General features: G+C 41.1%; 1 protein-coding gene across 1 annotated transcript in view; it reads right to left on the bottom strand.

Annotated features, from left to right (window-relative positions):
* The window catches only part of FAM135B (family with sequence similarity 135 member B), a 250,570-nt gene extending 226,407 nt beyond the window's left edge, over positions 1-24,163 (bottom strand). Inside the window, exon 1 of the mRNA XM_074833913.1 lies at positions 24,148-24,163. The gene's annotated coding sequence lies outside the window, so the exon portion shown is untranslated. The remainder of the gene's footprint in view (positions 1-24,147) is intronic.
* Between the last annotated feature and the right edge of the window lie 206 nt (positions 24,164-24,369).

Here is a 24,369-nt window from a genome sequence, read left to right as displayed (position 1 = left end):
GAAAAAATGCAGTTCATGTAGAAAGGCAGGAGTTTAATGCACCTGGACTTCTTGAAGTGCCTTAAAATTTTTGAGCTTGCCTATGTAATTTGAGGACCGGAGGCAGAAAATTGCTTGCAGTTCAGAGCATGGTGTCTGAGTCTGTCTTACTAACCTCTGAAATACCATAGACCATGGCTACAGAGTGCTAAAGGAGCAGTTCTCACCTATCTCTTGGGTGGCTGGAAAAATTAATTGGAAGAAACTAAACTGACCTGCTTTGTAGAGCTAATGCCAAAAAAAGCCCTCCTCTCTTTGCATGCAAAGCCAAACAATGGTTATGAAACACACATATGTTGTAACTTTAAGATAAGCTAAACATTAAGGGTTTTCCTAATAGGGGCTATGCAAGCTCTATGATGCTCTTAGGTCTGTAGTAGTTCAAAGAAAGGTGAAAGATATTATCTTGCATAAGAAATCACAGAACCATGTCTTACTATCTGTGTAGACATCTGCTATTCTTCTTACAGCTTATTATTTATTGAAGAGAGAATGAGAACTACAAGAACTCTAAAGCAAGAGGTAAACCATAGCAACTGGAGGACTTCAAGGATTTGCTGTAGCATAGGATTTATCTTAAAGCCCACAGGTACACAATTCAAACACATTTCCTCCTGTTTATTTGTCAGTATGCTTCTGTTGAGCATATGACAAGAGTCCTTGATAATACGTACCACCTAATGGTTTATTTCAGTGGGGAGGACAAAGACTGAGTAGATGTGGAGATATAGAGTTAATCTGGTATGATGGCAATGTAGCACCCTCACATGTCCCAGCCATGTAGGCATATCTTTAACACTGAGACCATATAGCCTGGATATTGACACCTAAAGATATTTGAATGACTAGAGATGGAAAGACTCGGGTCTTTGTGATTTCTAACTTCTCAGCTGGAGACTTGACATGAACAGTTAAGGATTTGGTTTCCCAATAGACTGAATCCCCCAGCAGAACTCACATTCAGCATTCAATCAAAGCAGAATACCCTTCTTCATGTTATTACCAAAAATACTGATTAAGAAAAGACATCCAGCTCCAAAGGAAGAAAAAAGAAAATTGTTGAGGATTTTCCCTGTAGGTTGCCCCCATTATTCTTGAGGAACAGCTGCAGTGCACCTTATATAATTTAGCACAGTCAGAGTCCAGAGCATGACTGCAAAACCTGGATGTACATATGACAGAAGGAAAGGCACATTCCTTTTCCTTCTCTTCTTCACAGATCTGAGGGGGAAAAACCATGGTTTTGTTCCCCCGTTTCATTCCATCCCAGCAGGAAAAGTCCCCACCTGCACTAGCAGCAACAGAGCTTATATGACTTATAGATCTATATATAGATCCAGCAACCGTGAGGAGAACTGCAAAACATGTCTCTTACAAACACTTCTGTATCCTTGGAATCACTGCTTCAATATAGGAGATTGGGAACAAAGAAACACTGGAAACAACAGAGGCTGTGGCTGATAGACTGCAGAAAAGGCTCAGGGTGTTCTGGTGGACAGTGAGCTGAATGTGATCCTTGGCAGCAAAGACCAACAGTCTCCTGGGCTGTACAACAGGGTCATGGCCTGTAGATGAAGGGAAGGGATTATTCCTCCCCTCCTCAACACTCTTCCTACCACACCTAAATACCACATCCTGTTTTGGTCCCCCCAGTACAAGAAGAACATGGATAAACTGGAGCAAATTCTGCAGAGGGTCACTGAGAAGGTAGGATCTGAAACACTTGCCCAGTAAGTAGAGGATGAGAGACCAGGGCTTGTTCAGCCTAGATATGAGACTGCTTTGGAGGGACTGTTGAAGGGTCAGCAGCACCCCCGCTACCTACGGGGAGAGGTCATCAAGAAGATGGAAACATTCTTCAGGGTGGTGCATGGCAGGAGGACAAGAGACAATAGGCATAAGCTTAAATAAAAGAGATTCAAACCTTGTCCCTATGAGGACAGACAAGCAGTGGAACACATAGTCCAGAGAGTTTGTGTGGTGTCCATCTTGGAATTGTTCAAGACCTGGCTAGATAAAGCCCTGAGCAATCTTAACTGACCCCACAGCTGACTGCTTTGAGCAGGGAGCTGAGCTAAAGACCCCCTGAATTATGCTATGATAGCTATGACTTATCTCACTACAGAAGTCACTTTTCCAGTTTTCCAAATCTTCCCTTAGTAGCCTGCCTTGCACTCAGTCTGTGAGAGGAAAAACAGAGATTATATGCATGTGTACTTCTCAGTGACGACATTCTGGCTAACAGATTGGCACAGCAGGTATATGTCAAACCAATAAAAAGGAAAACCAAAGAATGCTAAAGATAATCACTGAATTTATCAGAGCATTACATCACATTCTTTTTATTTTCCCTTCTTCTCTAGTCACAAACACAGCAATAGCATTGGCTTCATTACCCAGCTCTGAAATTAAATGGGGCAAGAGAGAGACTCAATCTCTTCAACACAAAGGGAAAAGTAAACATTTCCCTCTGCCTTGAAAGTCTGCATGACCAAGTTCCCTGCCAACACCCAGATATGAAAGATATGAAAGAGAAAGGAGGGATAGATCAAGGTGAAAAGCAGTAGGGGCTCTTCTCATAGCCTGCCTCTTTCAAAGTGAACCCTTATCTGTTGTTTTGTCCAGCTCCCATCACAGAGCATGCCCTTGTTTGCCCTGCTGCATGGAACAAGGGTTGGTAATAGCCCCTCTATGCTTAAATTAGGTGTTAGCATCATTCTCTGTAATCTGTGTAAACAGCCCCAACCAGCACATAGTGTTTGGATTTTAACAGGGCAAAAGAGGGTCCTTATGTTTGAGTGGCCACAGCACAAACTCATGACAAGCACCACCTCCTAACAGAAATCACAACATATTGCATTTTACATGTCACTGGGCATAAAGTGGCAAAAACCTTGAGAGAGCTCATTCCAACCCGCGCTATCTTGTTATGAACTCCACAGGTTCCTCCAGGATCCCAGTCCTCAGAAGCTAGCTATAGCCTTCCTTTCTGGGCAAAAGCAGGCTTATTAACATGGCCAGATATCTCACACCTATATTTTTGTTCTAAAAGGAGACAAAAGTGGGACTGTTTTTGTTCTGCTCTGTTCTGTCACCAAACATCATCATTACTCACTTCAGGGTGAACTTTAATAAATCCTCTGCTGAGCTACAGCTGTGACATAAGGAACAAACAGGGTCAGGGTGGGTGCAGAGTAATGATGTGTCACCCAACAAGCAGTTGGAAGTGATTCTGCCCAGAGCATAAAGAGATTGAAATGGGAGACTTTGTCAATCCTAGCCCTGAGCAACAGGGCTGTGTGCTTTGTCTAGTCCTGCTGCAGGCTCTTCACTGCAGCCTCCGGGAAGGAAAATCCCAGCAGGGTAATTCCGCCTGCCTAGGTAGGAGAGCTCTCTCTTCTGCAGAGACGTTGGTCTCCAGAAAACCATTCAAAGGACACCCATTGGAGCTGATCTCCAGCCTACACTCAGCAGTAGCTAGAAAAAATATCACAATCAAGTTATCAGTCATTTTAGGGTACTTCATTTTCAGGTGCCAGTAGACTGAATCCCCCCTGGAGGACTGAGAGGGCTCCCAGTTTCCACGAGACTTGCCTGGAGACCTGAACCACTGTTTACCAAAACTAGTGATTTGTCAGTGAAGATGGGCCAGCTTGCAGGCAAGAGGGATCCGGCACTGTAGCCTCCTAAGGGTCTCCTCTGGGATAGCTTGAGAGCTGTTGCACATCACTGTTTCTGGGGCAGGGCCAAGAGTCAAATATCTTAAATACTATTTAAGTACCGTAGTGGTCTGAAGTAAGTAGCTGAACACCTTGTTCCAGATCATCCAGTATCTACACAAACAATGCAGAAGTCCCATTTTTCTAGTTCCTTATGTTTTAATGATCTAGAGTCACACATCTATATATATATATATGAAAATATATATACACACACATTTATACATATATCCACAAATATACTTTCTTTATATATATGAATTTATACAAATGCACACAGACATTACATATATACGTATACACACACAATATGATTTAGTCCATAATCACATGATGACAAGATATTATACGTATGAGTGCTTTTGTACATACAGGCACAAACACAAATTTGGGTCTTAAAGAACTAAGCAAGTTACACATAGTTTTAGTGCACATTTAGCATATAGTTTCAATCAGTGTTTCTAGAATGAGTTAATATTTTTTTATGCAAAACCTCTTTTCCTATTGAATTTGAAATTTTAAAAATATTTTGAGAAGATGACTAATGCAATGCTGGTTCTAAAGGATAAGCTCAATTTCAAACAAAGTTGTTTTTAAAATATTCTCGTATTTATATTTCTCAAGTTCTGAATTACCATAAATTCACATTTTAAATTACTCAGGTATTTCTAGGAAAGTTCAACAAATCTCTTTCAATCACAAGGAAAATAATCTCTGAATGTATGAATCTTTCCACAACTTTGCATACATACAAAGACTTTGTCAGCTTAATCTTTTAAAAGACTAAGAAATCTGAGATGAGGTTGGACTTGTTGATCCCTTTTGCAATGTATTTTTTCTCCTGATTCTCTAATATGACAAATGAATGAAATTAACTGAATCCTTTGAACTCATACTGTGAAGGACATTAGCAAGTTTTTTCCACTATTTCAACTGTTATTCCATTTCCTTTTTTCTGTACTTCCCTTGTTCATTTCCCATGCTCAGACAAGTCCTTGGACATGACCACGCACCAGAGGATAAGGAGTCCTGAACACTAGAGGGCAGATTAGAAACAAACCACCAAGTTCCTTGCCCATCATTCAGCCACTGAAATAAAAATTTTCTTCTAGTAATTTTTGCTCTTTCTTTGTGCATTCCATAAACAATTGTGATTATTTTAACTTTAAGTATCTACACTAATGATCATAATTGCATAGCATTTTATTTTCTCTTAAGTATTCCTTAAGAACCAAAGCAGAAAACTTCATGAAAAGGAAAATCACATTCAGACTTTGAGACTGAAGGACTGTTGCTTACATGCTTCCTGCAGCTGGTGGGAAATAACTTATGGCAATAAGTCTATACATAGAGTGCACTCTAGTGCAGATGAAAGCAGAAAAAAACCTTCACATCCTTGTACATATACTGGTACTGCAAGCATATCTGAGTTGAACAACACCTAGGGCTAAATGTTTACACATTAAAAATGAAATTCACTTGCTTGAGCTCATTTCAGTGTATGGTTCCTCACTCCAGTCTGGTCCTTCATTTATTCCACCCCTGTAAACACTGATGTGCAATTATGTGTCCCCCATCCTATAACCTCATACATTGAGTTTCCTTCATTTGGGAGACAAAGATGAGATTTCTTATCACTCCCAGCCATTGCTGGTCTCTGATACAGAGACAGAAGTCACATGCACAGCAGAAGTGACATGCACATTTATGAACATTAGAGGGTTTATCTCTCTCATGCCGCAGAAGCACGCAGCCCATAAACGTTTGAGACAATTCCTCTCATCTCTCAGGAAAGCTTGAGTCAGTACTTTTTTTAAAAGTCAGTCAGGGCCTCACAGAAAGCTCTGAATCACACCTGGGGTGAAGCAAAGATGCTTAACTCTTTTGCACATCTTTAGTGTGTCACTTCTCACCACTAGGAACCTAGCAGACTGCTGTAATTCAGAGGGATGTCTCAATACTACTTACAAACACACCTCCTTGTGCAGCATTGCTCTCTCAGCATAAATGCAAATAGAGACTGCAGTATCTCACACACATAACATTTAGTACTATGCAGATCATGCCTAGATGTTTTGGGAAGCTGCTTTCTTCTAAATGCTGAAATAAAAAATAAATCTGCTATTCTTCAAGTCATGATTTTTCCTGGCAAACCTCAGTCTAGGGTCACTCAGAATATATCTTGTGGATTTATGCAGGCAGGGGAAACAAAAATAGTCTCTGCTAGCTGAGTGTATAGGCAGAGACATGCAGCTGCGTTAGTATGGCTCAAAGCCTGAACTAATAAATATCAAGGGCTGTCAGAAGGACTTACTAACTTGGGTACAGACACATGTATTCATGTCATATGGCCTCCGGCTCAGAGTGGGCTCTCACAGGCATATGGAAATGCAGACCACAACCTTCATGATTCCAGTCTCTTCTGGACCAGCAAGGACAGTCAAGACACTTCTCTCAGCCATCAAAAAATGGAGAAGAAATTCAGTATGAGCATGATAAACCCTCAGGCAGGGTGAAATGGGCACATCAACTGATCCCACAAGAGGCTCCATTTGCCCCTTGGTAAAACACAAGGGACACTGAGATTCTTTAAAAATAACTTTCAGAAGCCTTATAATGCAGTCATTCCTGTGTTTCTCTGTGGTAGGTTAACCTTGGTTAAGGGCCAAACTCCTACCAGTCATTCATTGACTCTTCCTCTTCAGTGGTACAAGAGGAGAAAACAGGATGAGAAAGTTCATAGGTCAAGATAAAGACAGGGAGATCACTTACCAATTACCGTCATGGGCAAAACAGGATTATATGGGGAAAATTAATTTAATTGATTTACAATTAAAATAGATTCTGATAGTGAGAAACAAAGACAAACATTAAAAAAAACCACCTTCCCCCCATCCCTTTCCCCAGTCCCACCTTCTCCCCTGTAGGAGTCTGGGCCGCGCTGGGAGAAAGTTAGTGCAGACAGAAGAATGCAAGGACGAAGACAAGGCCAGCAAAATAAGGCTGGCAAAAACACACAAGATAGCAGATAAGTGAGAAACACCTGTGGTCAGCAAAAGCACACAAGTCTGAGCAAAACAGGGTATGAGATAAGGGAGTTTTGGCAAGTTTTGGGCCTTACGTGCTAATTGCAATTAACCAATGCAAATGCTTGTAGAGGCGCGTGAACAGCGCGTGTAGATGACCTGTAGCCTATTAGAAGATAGATGAGTGCGTGTACGGAACTTAGTAGAGTATAAATGTAACCAGAAAAGGAATATATATATAATAAAAAAGATGGACGACCTGATCATCACATTGGTGTTGCATCGTTTCTGTTCCCGCACGGAGAAATAAGGACCCCGGCTAATGGTGACTCCTCTCCCCTCCAAGGGGCACAGGGGTTGGGGCTGGGGGTTGCGGTGGGTCCCTCGCAGCCCTCTGGGCCGCTCCTCCCTCCTGCCCCGTGTCCCTGCTCCAGCCGGGCCCTTCCCCGGGCTGCAGTCCTTCAGGGACAACCTGCTCCCGCCTGGGCTCTCCACGGCCGCAGCTCCTGCAGGAAATATCCCCCCGCTGCGGCGTGGGGCCCTCCCCGGGCTGCAGGGTGGGTCTCTGCTCCCGCGGGGTCTCTCCAGGGCTGCAGGGGATCCCTGCTCCGGGCCTGCAGCACCTCCTGCCCTCCTCGTCCTCCGGCCTCGGGGTCCCTCTGCTGCTGCTCCCTCCTTGGCTTCCTCCTCCTCTGCCTGGGCCGCCTTTGGCCCTTGCTGAAACCTGGTTTCCCCCGGGCGCCCCCAGCTTGGCTGAGGGGCTCAGCTGTGTCCTGCGCTGGGGCCGTTGGAGCCGGCTGGGACCGGCTGTGTCCGGCACGGGGGCAGCCCCGGCCTCTCCCCACAGAGGCTGCCCTGCAGCCCCCACCACTGACACTCGCGCACCCGGGCACAGACATCTGATATTCTGGCCTGGTGTGGCCTCAGATAGAATTGTATTTACATTTCTAAGCACCTGTTTTCAAGATAAAAGAACGTAAATGGAAAGAGCAACAAAAAAGGTCAACTAAGATCATTGGGGGACAAGGATGAAAGCTGGACTTGGCATAGGAATATAAAGGTTGAAGGAGAATATGGTGACTCATGCCTGTAAAGGATGAATGTCATGATAGTGGAAGAGCTAGCTAACTTTAAGTACGATACTGGCACAAGATCAATTGGATAATGTTCAGAAATAGACTTAGGTTGGAAAATTACAAGATGATTTCTAACAATCCAAGAACAGTGGTTTCTCCCAGGCAAGATTGATAAGATTTGTCATGGATTGAAGAGAGAAAAAAAATTTCTTCTCTTTATACTACTAGACATCGTCTTCTTCCTCAGATCTCAGAGGGGATTTGTTAGATTGAATTTCTGCTGCTGCAGGAAGATAGGATAAGTGCTAAGAGTCATGTCTCCTACTTTCTTGAGGAATCATATCATAGCAGCTCTAGGTTTCGCACTGGGGGTGGGAGGGTTAGTATTATTTATCAAGCACCAAATGATTCAAAGGGTTGTGCTAAAAAGTTGACTTATTTTGGAATGGATATCGGCAAACTTGAGGGCAGTTTGTGTCTCTAGCCAAGACCTGGTATATTTTTTTTAGATGTCACTGTCAGCCAGTTTTTTAACTGGAAATTGGCACTTAATTCACATTCATTTAAATGGAAGTGAGGCAATCAAACACCTTGGCAAAACTGGCACCAGATTTTTTTTTCATACTTAAATCCTTGATCAGTAAATAAAACATAGAAAATCTGTGCTGCTGTTCTTCGGCCTATCTCAAGACTCAGTTGTGAGCTCTGTGCTTTACTGAAGATACCTTAATCTTAGTATGTGCTTGCACAGCAAATCAGTCTGGTGGGGACTCCCGTTGTTATTGTGAGATAAATAGCAATAGGAGCTAGGAATGCATAAGTAATTTACATGTGCCAGGAAGTACAAAACTTCCACCCTCTTTAATAAAAGAATACTCCGCAAAAATACCTCTAAACCTCTGTAAGAAACTATATGGAGGGTAAAAAAATCCCAGCACATTTATTCATCCTGCTTTTGTAACACTCAAGCAGATTTTGCCCATCTATTAATTTTGAATGCATTACACATTCGGGCTAGGTACTAACTTCACATTTGTACTTATCTAGAAGAAAGGAGGTCAATGCGAGAAGTGGCCTGGATGGCAAATTGCTTCGCTTTAAAATTAATCAAATAATGAAAGAATTAAAAGTAATAATGAACCTAAAATAGAGCAAGAAAATATTATGTAATCAGGCCCATTCATATAAATGGATCTTAAATTCCTGCTTATTTAACATTCTAAGTTTCCCCTGTTGAATAATACATAGTCTATTGAACGATTTAACTTAGAACACAGAGCTGAATGTTACATATTAAATATTAAGCATATAGCAAGAAAAACAGTTGTGTTTCTTGTGGTCATGCAAATCTGGGCTGCTGGCTTAGTGGTTCAGAAGGAAGCAGGAGAGCATAGTCCCCATGCAGGGAACACTGGTGGAAAATAAGGATGAAAGGAAGCAAAGGGAAAATTTCTGTGACTGGTGGTCTTTTTCTACAAATCTAGTGAGTCTACATTGATGTGTGTCATAAAAATAAGACATACCTAAAAAATCATGTCTCCCACTCTACAGAATATTTTTCATGGAACAGTTCCTTTGGCAGCAAAAGGAGTTGTAAAAGACTGATAAATCACATCAGCCACGCTGATTGCATAATGTCAGACCACACTGCAATATTTCTCATTCCTTTCATTATTTATTTAACCTTTTCAATGGAATAAAAGGGTATTTTTATGGACTATTATCCCTTGAAATGCAGAACTTCACCAAATTGAAAGGTTCTGATGAGATAGACTAAATACAATTGATCCAATTATTTTGGTACAAAAAAATGTATTTGACTATGGTCACCTCCTCTGACCCCCAAAGCAAGCAGCCACAGCAGTGGAAGGTGTTCAAGAACACAGTGCACTTTGAAAACTTGTGAACTACTCAAAAACAGTCAGAAACTGGGCGGCATGAGATACTATAAACCGGGGAAATCTTACTGAAGTGAACAGCTAAAAGTGGTGGATGTTTGAATATCAAACTCATATCAGGGTCTGTCAATAGGGAGTTTGGATACTTCTTATAAAGTTTGTTCCTTTAAATATTTTTGAACAGTGTTTAAATGCTTAACAGGGTGCACGGAGCACCTGACGTGGTCTAGTTGGACAAGTCCAGTTACTTGTTCTGAACACCCTGGTCATCTAAACTGGAAAAGGTTGGCTAATACCTGGAGATAGAGCAGAGATTCATCTTTCTAAGAGACAGCCATGGTAAATCTCACATCCCAGTGTAATTGCAGTTAAAATTTCATCTAGCTTTTGGACTGAGCACAGGCTAACTGGGTGAAACTTAACAGCTGTACTGAAAAGTACAAGGATATATTCTGGCCTTAACTTTCTCAAATGGGAATTGCACTGCTCGCTTTGTTTTAAACAAGTGTGACCTGCAGTTATGTTAACAGTGAATAATGATAGATATTTGCCTGAGCAATGCGTTACCTGAAGTAACTGTTCTTCCTTTCATAAACCTAATTACTATTCACTGTAGCTATGATTTTTATTGAATTATTTAGCAAGATTTAGATGTTGGAAAAGGCTGAAACAACACTGCTATCATCCCCTTTACAAATCCATTAAAAAGGGAGCATACACCTTGTTCTTGAGCAAAAACACATCAAGGAATTTTTCTTGTCCACAATATTTACTTGAAGTTGAAATTAAACAATAAAGTATCAGAGAAATGCATTTTCCATCCAGAAATATACTTACAATAACACAACATCTTTTATGTCTTGCCTCCTCTTTATACTTTCCTAGAGGTAGGATATAGGTGTACTTGTACATTGTTCAGCCTGTAACTATGTTGTATTAAATGTTGAATGACAGGGAAAAGAAAACCTATGTCTCTCAAAGTACACTTATCAACCAAGTATTCTTTACTGTCCCACAGAACCCACACAATACCAAACACAAGGTGCCCACTAGGTTAATTGGAAGACGGAGCTTTCTCATGGATCATTGATATTTTCATAAAGACAACATACATAGAAATAGAGGTGGGTCAGCAGGATTAACTACAGTAACTTAGACAAAACACCCGTCCTCCCCTTAGATTAGGTTGCCAGGATATGAATTTTAGAATTCCAACTGAATGAGAAACAGGTATTCACAAGTCACCTGACTTTTTTTTTTTTTTGGTGCAAGCATATGCTTCTGTTGCGCAGATCTATTTAGATGTGCACCATTGTAACAAAAACATTTAAGCATACGGTGAGCCAGTTGTAATGGAGAGGCAGTGAAAACATTTTATTAAACAAAAGAAACCTGAGGTCTGCCTGCAGTATTCTCTAAAAGTATTAAGGACGAATAGGCACTTTAAAACTTTAAAACATTCAGTAGAAACTTCAAATTCACGCTGACTTCATTCATTTTTTACAGCTTCTTCCTGTAATATTTTATGAAGAGGAAGATTTTCTTGACAGTAAACATATTCCTATACAACAACATATTTAGACAGTGTTTAATTTCAAGTACATACTTAATTCCCATGGTTTGCTGAATCACATTCAAACTCTTAGCTGAAAGCCTAAGGCACTTTTGCTCTGTATCCCAGATTACCATTCTGGATCAGAGAAGTCCATTTATTACAGTATGTTGTATCTCCCTGGTATTAGAGGCTTCAAGGGATGACACACTTAAAACCCACAAGGGGGAAATTTGATCCATCTCAACAGATTTTTATCAGTCTTCTGGATGCCAAAGCACAAGATTTACCATCCACTCCAAAACATTTACCACCAACAACACTGAGACTCTCGTTATCCATATGCAAACATCTAATCCCTTTCTAATTCACTTTCACTGCTGTTCTCAGGAGTTTGCACATCTTAATCACAAATTGTGTGGAAAAGAAAATTTCTGTTGGTTGAACTTGAACTTCTCGCTATTTAGTTTCATTGACTGTGCTTTGGTTCAAATGTGCATGTATAGGGAAAACACAGAAGCTCTTGATCTACTCCCTCTAGAGTGTTAAATATTTTTTTCTGTTTTACAGTATGAAACTTCATAGCTTTGCTTCAGAGGAGACCTACCCCAGCACTCTAATGGAGTCATCACCCTTCTTTGCATTCGATTTCTGAAATATCCCTTTTGAGATAAGGTGTCAATTCTGCGCATAGTGTCTCAAGTAAAGATGCATTTTTTTCTCAGTAGCCTCCAGTATAGTACTTACACATCACAATGTGTTTTCTGCTTTGGTGTTTAAAACTGCAGATGACAAAACCAGAACTAGCTGAGGTTTTTTGCCTTGTGAAATCTATTCTGAAACAGTTAAAACTGTAAAAGTACTCACATTTTTCTCTCCAAATAATGATGACTATACCACTGTGGACCAAATGATTGTTTGAGATCTCTTTCAAGAAAGTAAAAGAGATTGTTTATACGTTTACGTACATGTTAAAGTTTCTTTCCAGTATTCTCAACAGTAACTGTGATTCCAGTTGCAGTGGACATAAAAGGAAACTGTTTAAAATTCAGCCTTCTTTAAAAAAAAAAAAATTACCACACTGAATTCTACTTCTGTCTTTATATACTCTCTGATAGCTTTCATAATCACATTATCTGGTTTTTGAAATATCTTCCCCCTTCTGTATGAAAGCCGGAGCTATGGAAAAGAATCAATGAATCTGCCACTCAACTGTGTACAGTTGAACGTGGCAAAAGGGAAGCCAATGGAAGAAAAGGAGTGCTTTTCCCCTCCTTCTTGCTCTTTTCTAATCTCTTTCTCTTAGGATCATATTTCAGACACTGCCTTTAGACAGCACTGTCTAGTTTAATTTGACAGCGGTCTTTGGAACTGAAAGAGGACTGCATTTCTCAGGTGTGCAGGGCAGCTACACCTCTCCAGCAGTGTCAGCCAGAGTATGTGGGTGTGTGACCTTCTAAAATCTGGCCATTATCCCTCAAACAGTGTACAAAGGGAAGAGCTCCGGTTTTGCTAGCTGCTTGGTGGCATTGCTTCTGAGGAAAGAACAAGCTATTTCAAACTTGGAGAGTTAACCAGGCTTAGCAAGCTTGGCGTAGCCTGCCGGAGGAAAAACCATTAGAGACACTTGAGGAAAGAGAAAGGTGGGAAGCAAAGAGTGACTGCCAGGGGCAGAGTACAAAATTAGCCTTGATTTCTATTTTTATTTCCTTTCTGCATAATTCCTTTTTTAAAAATTACTTTTTTAAAAGTACGAAGTTCCTGAAATAGCAATAGCTAGTGTGAATCCTTTTAGAGATGTGAGGGGGTTCGTTTGTGGAAGTGAAAGGAATCAGTGAGGAACTACTCAAATCTAAACCTCAAAATGCAATATATTTAGAGTATTCAGAGCATCAATACTGCAATATTATAGTAACATTTGGTGGTATCTCCTGCTAGATGGTACTGATATTGGCATATGGAGTTTCCTCTATATCTTAAAACTAAAGGACAAGTCTGCCCCAAAAATCTTTCAGAGATACCAAACACTTCTCAGCAATTAGTTTAGTGAAGTTGTGAGCCCAGGCATGACCTGCTCCAGAGTAAGGCGAAGAATGTCTATCAACAGCAAAACAAAGAAACCATCTTTTTTGGGGTTTTTTTGTAAATTTTTTGCTCCTTTCAGCTGCAATCTGATGGAAGACTCTTAGATGAACTGGACCTTTGCAACATGCCAAAAATCTCTGCAGCAGGACACTAGCAATAAGTCTCACCCCATGCTTAGCAGAGTTTATCCACCTAGGAGAAGATAAACCCTCCAACAGGAATGTAAACTCATTAGAAGGCAATATTAAGAGACAGGAGAGAGATGGATAGTTTTTGATGTAAGACAGCAGAGTTAAATTGTAATTATGGAAGTCCTCTACATAACTACATGGAAACATACACCTCATCACCAAAAAAAGCCAAGAGAAATTAATTTTCATATAAAAATTATATGAAATTTTTTCTTTTCTTTTCATTTTTTCAATTTCTTCTAATGGCTCTTTTGTTTTTCATCAGCCCAATCAAATGGTAAATAATATTGCAAATATGGCCTGCAAGCCAGACTGTCATAGAATCATAGAAAGGTTTGGGTTGGAAGGGACCTTAAAGATCATCTAGTCCCAACCCCCCCTGCCATGGGCAGGGACACCTTCCACTAGACCAAGTTGCTCAAAGCCCCGTCCAACCTGGCCTTGATCCCTTCCAGGGAGGAGGCAGCCACAACTTCTCTGGGCAACCTGCTCCAGTGTCTCAGCACCCTCACAGTAAAGAATTTCTTCCTTACATCTAATCTAAATCTACCCTCTTTCAGTTTAAAACTGTCACCCATTGTCCTATCACTATACCACCTGATAAAGGGTCTGTCCAAATCTTTCCTGTAGCCCCTTTAAGTACTGGAAGGCCGCTATAACATCTCCACGGAGCCTTCTCTTCTCCAGGCTGAACACCCCCAACTCTCTCAGCCTGTCCTCATAGGGAAGGTGCTCCAGCCCCCTGAGCATCTTTGTGGCCTCCTCTGGACCTGCTCCAAAAGGTCCATGTCCTTCTTATGTTGGGGGCCCCAGAGCTGGACACAGCACTGCAGGGGGGGTCTCATGAGAGTGGAGTAGAGGGGGAGAATCCCCTCCCTCGACCTGCTGGCCACACTTCTCTTGATGCAGCCCAGGATACAGTTGGCTTTCTGGGCTGTGAGGGCACATTGCTGGCTCACAGCCAATTTTCCATTCACTAATACCCCCAAGTCCTTCTCCGCAGGGCTGCTCTCAATCCACTCATCACCCAGCCTGTATTTGTGCTTGGGATTGCCCCGTTCCATATGCAGGACCTTGCACTTGGCCCTGTTGAACTTCATGAGGTTTGCATGGGTCCGCCTCTCAAACCTGCAGGGTCCATCCCAAGCTTGTCCTTGGAAAGCTACACAGTGCCGCTACTATCCTAAGCCTTCAGACACTGCAGAAGAACAGAAATGATCATCAGTATGGTCTAGCTAAAAAGTAAAATATTTTATCACCCCCTTGTTAGATAAGAACATAATCAAACACTCATGCAAATTCACAGAATTCAAGTTTAAAGCCAAGGTCTCCAAAAGTTGCTAATATGGCATATGGCACTGTTAAGATGCTCAGAGCTAAGAGACAATAAATTAACACAGACAACTAGAAGTCCTTGTGTCTCAAATCTCAATGGGAATATAAAACATCAAGAAAAAGTGAAATGAGGGGGAGGGCATGGAAAACTCCCTAAGGAACCTTCGAGACAACATATTTCATCAGCACATGTGAAAATAAAGATGTCACAATGAACACAAGGAGATATCTAAAGTGGAAGCTAGAAAAGCCATGGGATATTGTCTGAAGAAAATCACAGTAACCACATACCACAGAAATTAAAGCAATAAATAATCTTCCATCTACAAAGAGATACAAGCAAAGGATTTAAGAGAAGATGGAGAAGAGGGGCCAGGATATTCTGAAGCAAGCAAGATATTCTGTGGTTGTTTCTCTGCTTATATCACAGCAGAGTCTGAAGTGACAAGCACCATTCTTCATTCTCTCAGTTCTACCATTAGTAATGATCAGGATCCCTTTCCCTAATGTTATTAACTTCTTAGGTTACTTGGTGTATTCATTTGCACCTCTACTTCAGTAAGTACATTCAATCCCTGTACATGTTTTACTAATTTTTTCTAGAGATAAAATGTACACAAGTACAAATGTTTGAGACAACACAAACTGACAGCACTGGTTTTTCAGAGGTGTGTGGCAGAAAAGCAGATCAGAGGAGAAACAAAGACAAAAATTTTAAGAGATTTTAAAATAGAAATTGGTAGAGAATATAAATATAATCTTAATTTTTAAAATTCCATTAAATTCACATTAAAAATTGTAGTTTTCTCAGTAACAAAGCTGAGAATTTATCTTCTTACAGCACTGCCACATATTTTCCCCATGCTGTTTTTTCCCCATTCTGGCTGCAAAAATATTCATCATAAATTCTGCTTCACAGTCTTTTCAGAAAGATTCTGAAATTCTATGAGGTGTTCGATGTGAACAAGTGCAAGGATTTTAATCTTTCTTACAGTAGATAAGAAGCACTTACATTTTCTGGGGCCTTGCGCTGAGAGCACAAAACTAAGCCTACCAAAAGTCAGTGAGAGTTATGTAGGAAAAGACGGTGTGCAGCAGAGCATCTTTGGTACACCCAGTTTCCTGAATACACCAATATCAATGCAATTGCAATTTGATAAGAGGGAGACTTGTTAGCCTTCCCAGAGCAAATCTTTAGGGAATATCAAATGAAATAGAGGAAGGGAAGGGGATGCAACTGTTAAACTCCACCTGCTTCAGTCATGAAAAGTTCACCAGCTTGAGCAGCTGGTTCATAAACATTCAGCCACACACAAATGGAAGCCTGTAATTGCTTTCCTGAAAATGTCTGCAACCCAGAAGGACTGATTTTTCAAATATCAAGTGTGGTGAGTGCTTCCTGCAGAGCCACAACTAGTATCTTTGCCTGGACTTACCTTTGCTGAGCTAACTTACTCTACATAGACAAGTGACTGCCTTTGTCCCATAAAATCTTTCTGCATTCTTCACAAGTCAGTAGAGGTTTTCCTAACACCACTATCAATACAGCACAACATTAGTCAGAGATAAGAAAAACAAAGCGATTGTAAACATATTCCCATTACAAAAACGTGATTGTCCTGATCATCTGAGAGACAAAAGCTGTTCTTTCAAAGTAATGACAGAGCATTTAATACTGCCAACTGCAGAGAAAACTGTTCAGTACAGACCAGGCCACAGATAAATTGCAAAATACACCCTGTTCTAGCATGGCTATGCCTGTGGCGGTTTAGAATACAATCCATCTGAGAGAGTTTGTGCCAGCAAATGCACATGGGCTACAGTAAAAAAGTTATTAAATGCTTCTTGAGTTGCAGTCTCAAACCTTGGCTCCATCTTAAGGGACTTAATACAGCAACAATGTCTTGCCTGAAAATACATTCAAAGAATCATTATGGGTCTTTCACATAGGTATTTCAGCTAGCAGAGGAATGTTATTTGGGAAGATCATCCTGGTTTTCTGTCTGCAGATGAGCTCATTACATGGAATTCTTTACAGCCCTACCACCACCACTTTAAATTTTAGTTTTTCTTCTCTAACATGAAGTCTGGTTTCAATTGCTCTGAGAGAAATAGAGGTATCAAGACACCTTTATTTTCCTGAGATATGGAACACTTCCATTGACTGATTAAAAGATTCTTGCCCTGCACCTAGTGTTCTCCATGACTTCTAGGCAATATTTTGTGAAAACTAACTTTTCTTTTCCTACTGCATGCTCCCCACAAACCTACTAACTGTTGATTTGAACTGGTAGGAAAGACAGCTATCGTAAAAGGCAGTGTTTGATTATATGGGCATTAGGGGGTTTGTTTGTTTTTTACTGTTTTTAATTACAAACATAACGTTTTACAAAATTTAATGAAAATTGTTGTTTTCAGTCTCCCTTCCAAAGACTTTTTTGGGGTAAAAAATGAAAATAATAAAACACATAAAGAAAGAGGTTTCTGTATGCACTATTCTATATTAAATTAATAACAAGACAAAGCACAGCATCAACAGCTCTAGAGCTTATGCTGAATTATGGCCAAGCTCCCCCTAAAAAGTTGACCTCCTTTCCTTTCTTGATCACTATGGATTTAATCATTACTCTGCCTGCAACACAAGATTTAATCTTGCAAGATCTTAAACTGAAATGAATACATCTAGGTCCCTACATTTAGGCTGTTGGCAGGTTCATTCCTCAGAAACTTTACTTTCTCTGCACATACGTAAAACTCATCCCCTAGCTCTCCTTATCTCACTCTCTGACTAGAACAGCCTTTTCTTTGGCCTTGATGAATGCAGTCTTGCTGTGCTCATTGTCTACTTGGCAGGATGTTTCAAAGGCCATTTTCATAGCCTGCCATGGGGTTATTTTCTGTTTCAGTAACCCCTTCACCTGTCTTCCATTGCCAAAAGCAGTTTGAACACTAACCTTTCACCTCACTTTGTGTACTTTCCTTATTTCATCCTTCCTTCAACACTAGTAAGAAGTCCAGCTCACTAAAGTTTTCAAATGTTGTTTTCTCATCTTGTCCTGGTGTTCCTTCCTTCAAGCAACCTTCCAGAAACAGACAGTGGGCTATCTTATTATTTTCCTTCGAATACTTCCTTTGCCATGATGCATTTCACAAACATTGCGTGGTTTATAAGAAAAAACACCAGACTTAGTGACACTCAGATCCTAGAAGTAAGACTTGCAATGTTACAGAAAGATGGGCTTTAATACAAATATGGTGTAAATTCTGCCATCTGCCCTTTGGGAAGTCTTGGGTTAAATAGCTATAAGCCTTTTCAGCCTTATTGTTCGTAAATCAGAGGCTGCATACTTCCCCAACTTCCTTCCTGTCATGTAAAACACAAGAGCAATCCAATTTGTCATCATGACAATCTTAAACTTACAGGTCTATCTTACATGGGCTATAGTCAAACTTCATGCTTTGCCAATTACCTGTGAAGTCTTTCCCTCCAAGGAAAAGTTCTGCAGAAAGTATCAAAACATCTGAATTTCGTGATATATAGGGAGTCATGTGGACTAAATGAGGTTGGCTCTCTAGAGAATTCTGTTTTAGCCATTTGGAAAACAAAAGAGGGGAACTAAAGAGACCAACTGAATCCACAAATATCATGAATGACGTTCAAAGGAAAGGGAGGTGTGGTAGTATAACACCCCATCTTGTTTTAGTACCAAGTATGACCAAAGCCCACATTTTCAGGCACACTAGTTGAGTCTAAACATTTGTACGCATTCATCAGGAGGTCAGGTTTCCATATCACTGGGAAAAGCTAGACACGTCTATTGTTTCTGGTGAGGCAATAAACCCCGGATGCAGAATCCTAATGCCACATTTTCTCCTCTAAAATAATTTTGAGCATTGATCACTGGAGAACGAAAATAGTGTTTTTCTGATATAAAAACACAGTTACTGTTTTAATATAATCCTTTTATGTTCAAGGGAACACAGTAGGACAGATGAAATGGATGTTCTCCTCATGGCATTTTCCAGGATAGCAAAGCTTGTGTTGATCTGCAGTCAACACTTCCTACCATTTTACTCAAACATTGAATCAAACAGGGATGGAATTAAATCATGCATTTTCACTTCTTCACCCACTAAATATACTTTCATATACAGAATCCTTCCAAGTATATCACTGAGAGCCAGACACCATCTACCCCACACTGAGTCTATGTAATCAAGTCTCCATTGAAAATACAAATTTAGAGCTGGCTGAGTGACTGATAGGCAAATTAGTTCCTGAGCTAAGCCCTGCAGGATAGGCTTGGCAAAGTAAGGGAGTATTTGCTACATTCTAGAAAACCAAAGAAAATAAAAATACAGAAAGATCTCAGTTCAGGAATTACAGCTTCATACTACTCTTTAGTAAATACAGATGATAGAAATAGAAGGTTGCTTTTGATGTCTTTGCCAGAGAAGGCAAGAAGCCATATTCATTATTTTGAAAGATAAAGACTACAGTATTTTTGCAGTCTTCATTGTGCTTTCATAGAACTAAGGCAAATTCCGGACTATTGGACTTACTGGAAGTGTATTGCTCCTAAATGTTCAAGAACCAGATCTCCAAGAAACCCAGACCCATGACTGTAACCTAACTTTTAGGTATGTGCTGGTCTGATCAGCTCTCATTGAATTCATCCTCAGTACCTTTGGTTCACTGTTAAGGCTGACAAATTATTTCAGAGCCTGTTCCTGAAAATGTGCTGAATATAGAGCTATAGTTCATACACCACTAGCTTGAAAACTATAAAGAATCAAGCAACACCTCCACCAAATACTTCTTACAAACATCTATGTCATCGCTATCAATAATGTCCTCAATGGACTAAAGTAGGTAGGAAAGAGAGTGATTCAAATCTATTATGTGACTGGACGCCTAAGTGGATAGGCACGGTTGATGTATTGGTTCATTCAATATAGTAAACACCTCCGAGGTCAGAAGAGAACAACATATGGTTTACTACTTCCTGTAGATAGAAAGTATCACCAATCTTAACCACTTAATTATTGAAGTACTTTCTTCCTCTAGATGTAACTGAGGAGAGGAGAGAGAGGAGAAAGTTCAGGAGTAGGAAAGGAAATGCCTATTTCCCTGTAAGATTACATGAGCTCTACTGTTGTTTCCAGGCATGTTCATGCCTTGAACAAGTGCATTTCTTTGCAGGTCTCCAGTGAATCCTGAACGCATCAGATAGAATAGAATAGACTATTTCAGTTGGAAGAGACCTACAGTGATCATCTAGTCCAACTGTCTGACCAATTCAGGGCTGATCAAAAGCTAAACCATGTTGTTAAGGGCATTGTGCAAGTGCCTCTTAAACATTGACAGTGTTGGGGCACCAACCACCTCTCTAGGAAGTTTGTTCCAGTGTTTGACCACCCTCTCGGTAAAGAAATGCTTCCTGATGTCCAGTCTAAACCTCCCCTGATGCAGCTTTGATCCATTTCCATGCATCCTGTCACTGGATAACAGGAAGAAGAGATCAGCACCTCACTCTCCACTTCCACTCCTCAGTAAGCTGTAGAGAGCAATGAGGTCAACCCTCATCTTCCTGCCCAAAGTCCTTAGCCACTCCTCACAGGACAGGCCTTCCAGTCCGTTCACCAGCTCTTTGTTGCCCTCCTCTGGACGCATTCAAGGACCTTCACAGCCTTCTTAAATTGTGGGACCCAGAACTGCACACAGTATTCAAGGTAAGGCCACACCAACAGGATAACCACCTCTTTGACCAGCTGGGTATGCTGTGTTTGATGCACCCTAGGATATGATTTGTCCTCTTGGCTGCCAGGTCACACTGCTGACCCACACTGAGCCTGCTGCCAACCAGCACCCCCAGATCGCTTTCTGCAGGGCTGCTCTCCAGCCACTTCTCTCCCAATTTATATTTGTGTCTGACATTACTCCATCCTAGGTGCAGAACCCCATATTTTGACTTAGAATCATAGAATCATTCAGGTTGGAAAAGACCCTTTGGATCATCGAGTCCAACCATCAGCCCTACTCTACAAAGTTCTCCCCTACACCATATCCCCTAACATCTCATCTAAACGACCCTTAAACACACCCAGGGATGGTGACTCCACCACCTCCCTGGGCAGCCTATTCCACTGTCTAACCACTCTTTCTGTGAAAATTTTTTTTCCTAATGGCCAGTCTAAACCTCCCCTGTTGCAGTTTAAAGCCGTTCCTTCTTGTTCTGTCATGAATTACCTGTGAAACCAGCACCAACCTCTCTACAATGTCCTTTCAGGTAGCTGTAGAGAGTGATGAGGTCTCCCCTCAGCCTTCTCTTCCTCAAACTGAACAGACCCAGCTCCCTCAATCTCTCCTCATAGGATTTGTTCTCCAGGCCCTTCACCAGCTTCATTGCCCTCCTCTGCACTCGCTCCAGCACCTTGATATCTCTCTTGTATTGAGGTGCCCAAAACTGGACACAACACTCCAGGTGTGGCCTCACCAGTGCAGAGTACAGGGGGACTATCACCTCCCTACTTCTGCTGGTCACACTATTTCTAATACAAGCCAGGATGCCGTTGGCTTTCTTGGCCACCTGGGCACACTGCCGGCTCATGTTCATGACTTGCTAAATTTCATCCTATTAATCAATTCTCCAATCTATCTAGAACCCTCTGCAAGGCCTCCTGTCCCTCAAAAGAGTCAACAGGACATCCCAGTTTGGTATCATTGGCAAACTTGCTAATGGTGCATTCAACTCCTGTATCCAGATCATTGATGAATATATTGAATAGAACTGGCCCTAGAATTGAACCCTGAGACACATCACTGGTGACCAGTCACCAGTCAGATGTAGCTCTGTTCACTACAACAATTTGAGCTCTGCCCTTCCACCAGTTCTTCACCCAGTGTGTCATGAACCTGCTCACCCCACAGTTGGATGATGTGTCTAGAAGGAGGCTGTGAGGGACAACATCAATAGCCTTTTTCAGAAGAACTACATCCATGGCCTTCCCTTCATCCACTAGGTGGGTGACCCTATCATAGAAGGATATCAGATTAGTTAAACAGGACTTTCCTTTTGTGAACCCATGTTGACTGTGCCTGATGATTGCATTATTCTTTAAATGCCTTTCAACAGTACCGAGTATAATCTTCTCCATCATTTTTCCAGGAACTGAGGTTAAACTAATAGGTCTGTAGTTCCCTGGGTCTTACCTCAGGACTTTTTGTAGACTGGAATAACATTGGCTACCTTAGAGTCAGCAGGGACCTCCCCAGACTCCCAAGATCTTTAGTAGATGATAGAGAGGGGTCCTGCCATAACATCTGCTGGCTCCTTCAGAAATCTGGGATGAAGTGCTAAGGCTTGGACAATAGGGCCAAGCCAGAATTGACCTATAGATGAATCCTGTATATTTTATAACTGATAACCATTGTGCTAGTAGGTATTGTACTAAGTTATAACAACCCACTTATGCTGGTGTAAAAAGTGCTAAAGCATTGAAATACTGAAGCCTGAACAACAGGCCCCCAGCTGAAGCTGCTAACCTGGCATGTAGTCATTAATAAAATATGTAAACTCGCTAGTGAAAGACAAAATATAATTAGTAGTGAGGAGAGAATGTATCCAACTTTCCTTTCGCAGCCTTGTTCAAGGCTGAGAACCCAAGTATTTGGCCTTGTTAGAAACTCCCTTGGTTCCCCGCCCCGAGCCCTGGCCAGGCTTTGCGTGGAATCCAACAGGAGAATGAAACCAGAAGTTTTCCACTCAAAACAAAGATGCCAGCTATTCTGGCTTGTCGTTCTCTGGTATATAAGGCTGGGCCCGTTTGCAGCGACTTTGGATGCCTCACCTATGGGTGGATGCACCGTGTAGGATTTCCCACTTGCCGGGACAGGCTCTCCAAATCCTCACTGCAACCGGGGCTGCCCAGCGTCTGCGGATCTGGATGATGATGATAATATATGCAAGTGGTGATGTATCTCTCTTAATCACTATTCTCTCTCTCTCATGTAGTAATGATTTGATGCATTACCCTGTATTTTCCTGTTTGTTGCTTTAAGTGCACTATTCTGCTTTCTTCTTACTGCATGTTTTCTGTATTACTCTATTACATTATTCGGTTATCACTGGTAAAATACGCCTACCCTTTTCACTCTGGTGTCCGAGTTTAATTGGTATCCTTAATCAGCAAAACACGGGATAAATCCCATCAGGCCCCATGGACTTGTGGATGTTCAGCTGATACAGCTGGTCCCTTATAATTTCAGTGTTCACAAATGGAAAGTCACTGTTCCCACACTCATGGTCCTCTGACTCAGGAGACCAGGCAGCCCAATAAGTAAGAGTGGCAAAATGGTATGCTAAGGTTTTGTTTTGCCTTTGCTAGAGTCTTGAGCATATTACCTTTCACAGTCATCCCAAACAACAAAAACTCACTCAGGAAGTTTCATCAGTACTCAAATGTGCAAGAAAAACCCCCCAGAGAAACACAAGCTAACAACACAGTATGAAAGAGATGGTAAGGCTGGAAAATGTGCAAAGTAGGTGGAAAACATCTACATGCATGATGAAGTGAAACCAGCTTATATGGCTGCTTTAGGTTTGGAACAGTATCACAGAATCCCAAGTGCCAGACTTGACCTTAGAAAGCTAGCAAGAGGCAATAGCAGAGCTCTCAAGAGAGTAAAAGTAAAGTAGCTATTTAAATCTGAGTGAAATTATTTAAAAATTCCTGAGAATTGCCATAATATTCCAAAACCTTTGAAATAAAATGGGAAAGGATTTTGGAGATGCTTATTTTGTTTCAGCCCATTTGATTACTTGTTCATTTCCTTGAGGGCTTACTAAGATAATAATCTCTTCCACTGGAATCAAGTTCCTCAGACAAAAAAAAACATGGAGCTGCTCAGATCTTACCAATACCTCCTTCTGACTCATAATATTTGTTGGGTTTTTTTTTAATGCTCTGTATGTATCAAAATAGTTAGTACCTTACCAGTTAAATGTGTGCATGAAGTTAGCACAGACAACAACTTTGCTCTGGAACTATGAAATTAGTAAAACTTGACAGAAGACAGAAAGATACAATTCCTTCTCTGATCCCAGAAAAAGTAATCTGCTACTGCCACAGTTTCTTATCAATGAATAATCTTTATCCCATCTTCCTTGGTATCTTTGGCCATGTAGAACACTAAATGGAAGGGAAAAGTCAAAGCTTCACCAACCCTTGTTCTCTTGTCGTGCATCTGAGTGGTACTGGAGGCTCTTCTGTGCTCTCTCTGAAACAGAAAAGATTTGTTTCCTCTTACTCCTTGTTATTTGCAAACGCAACCCAATGGGGAGAGCCAAGTTAACTGCTCTTTGTCCCCATCAGCATGGCCACCATCTGTCCTTTGGTTCCAAGAAACAAGGCAGGCAGAGCAGGGGGAAAGCACAGCATCAACAGA

Source organism: Strix aluco, chromosome 1 (genome assembly GCF_031877795.1).
Source record: "Strix aluco isolate bStrAlu1 chromosome 1, bStrAlu1.hap1, whole genome shotgun sequence".
Taxonomy (NCBI): Eukaryota; Metazoa; Chordata; class Aves; order Strigiformes; family Strigidae; genus Strix; species Strix aluco.
Note: the sequence above shows the minus strand (reverse complement) of the source record. Positions and strands in the feature narration are given on the sequence as shown.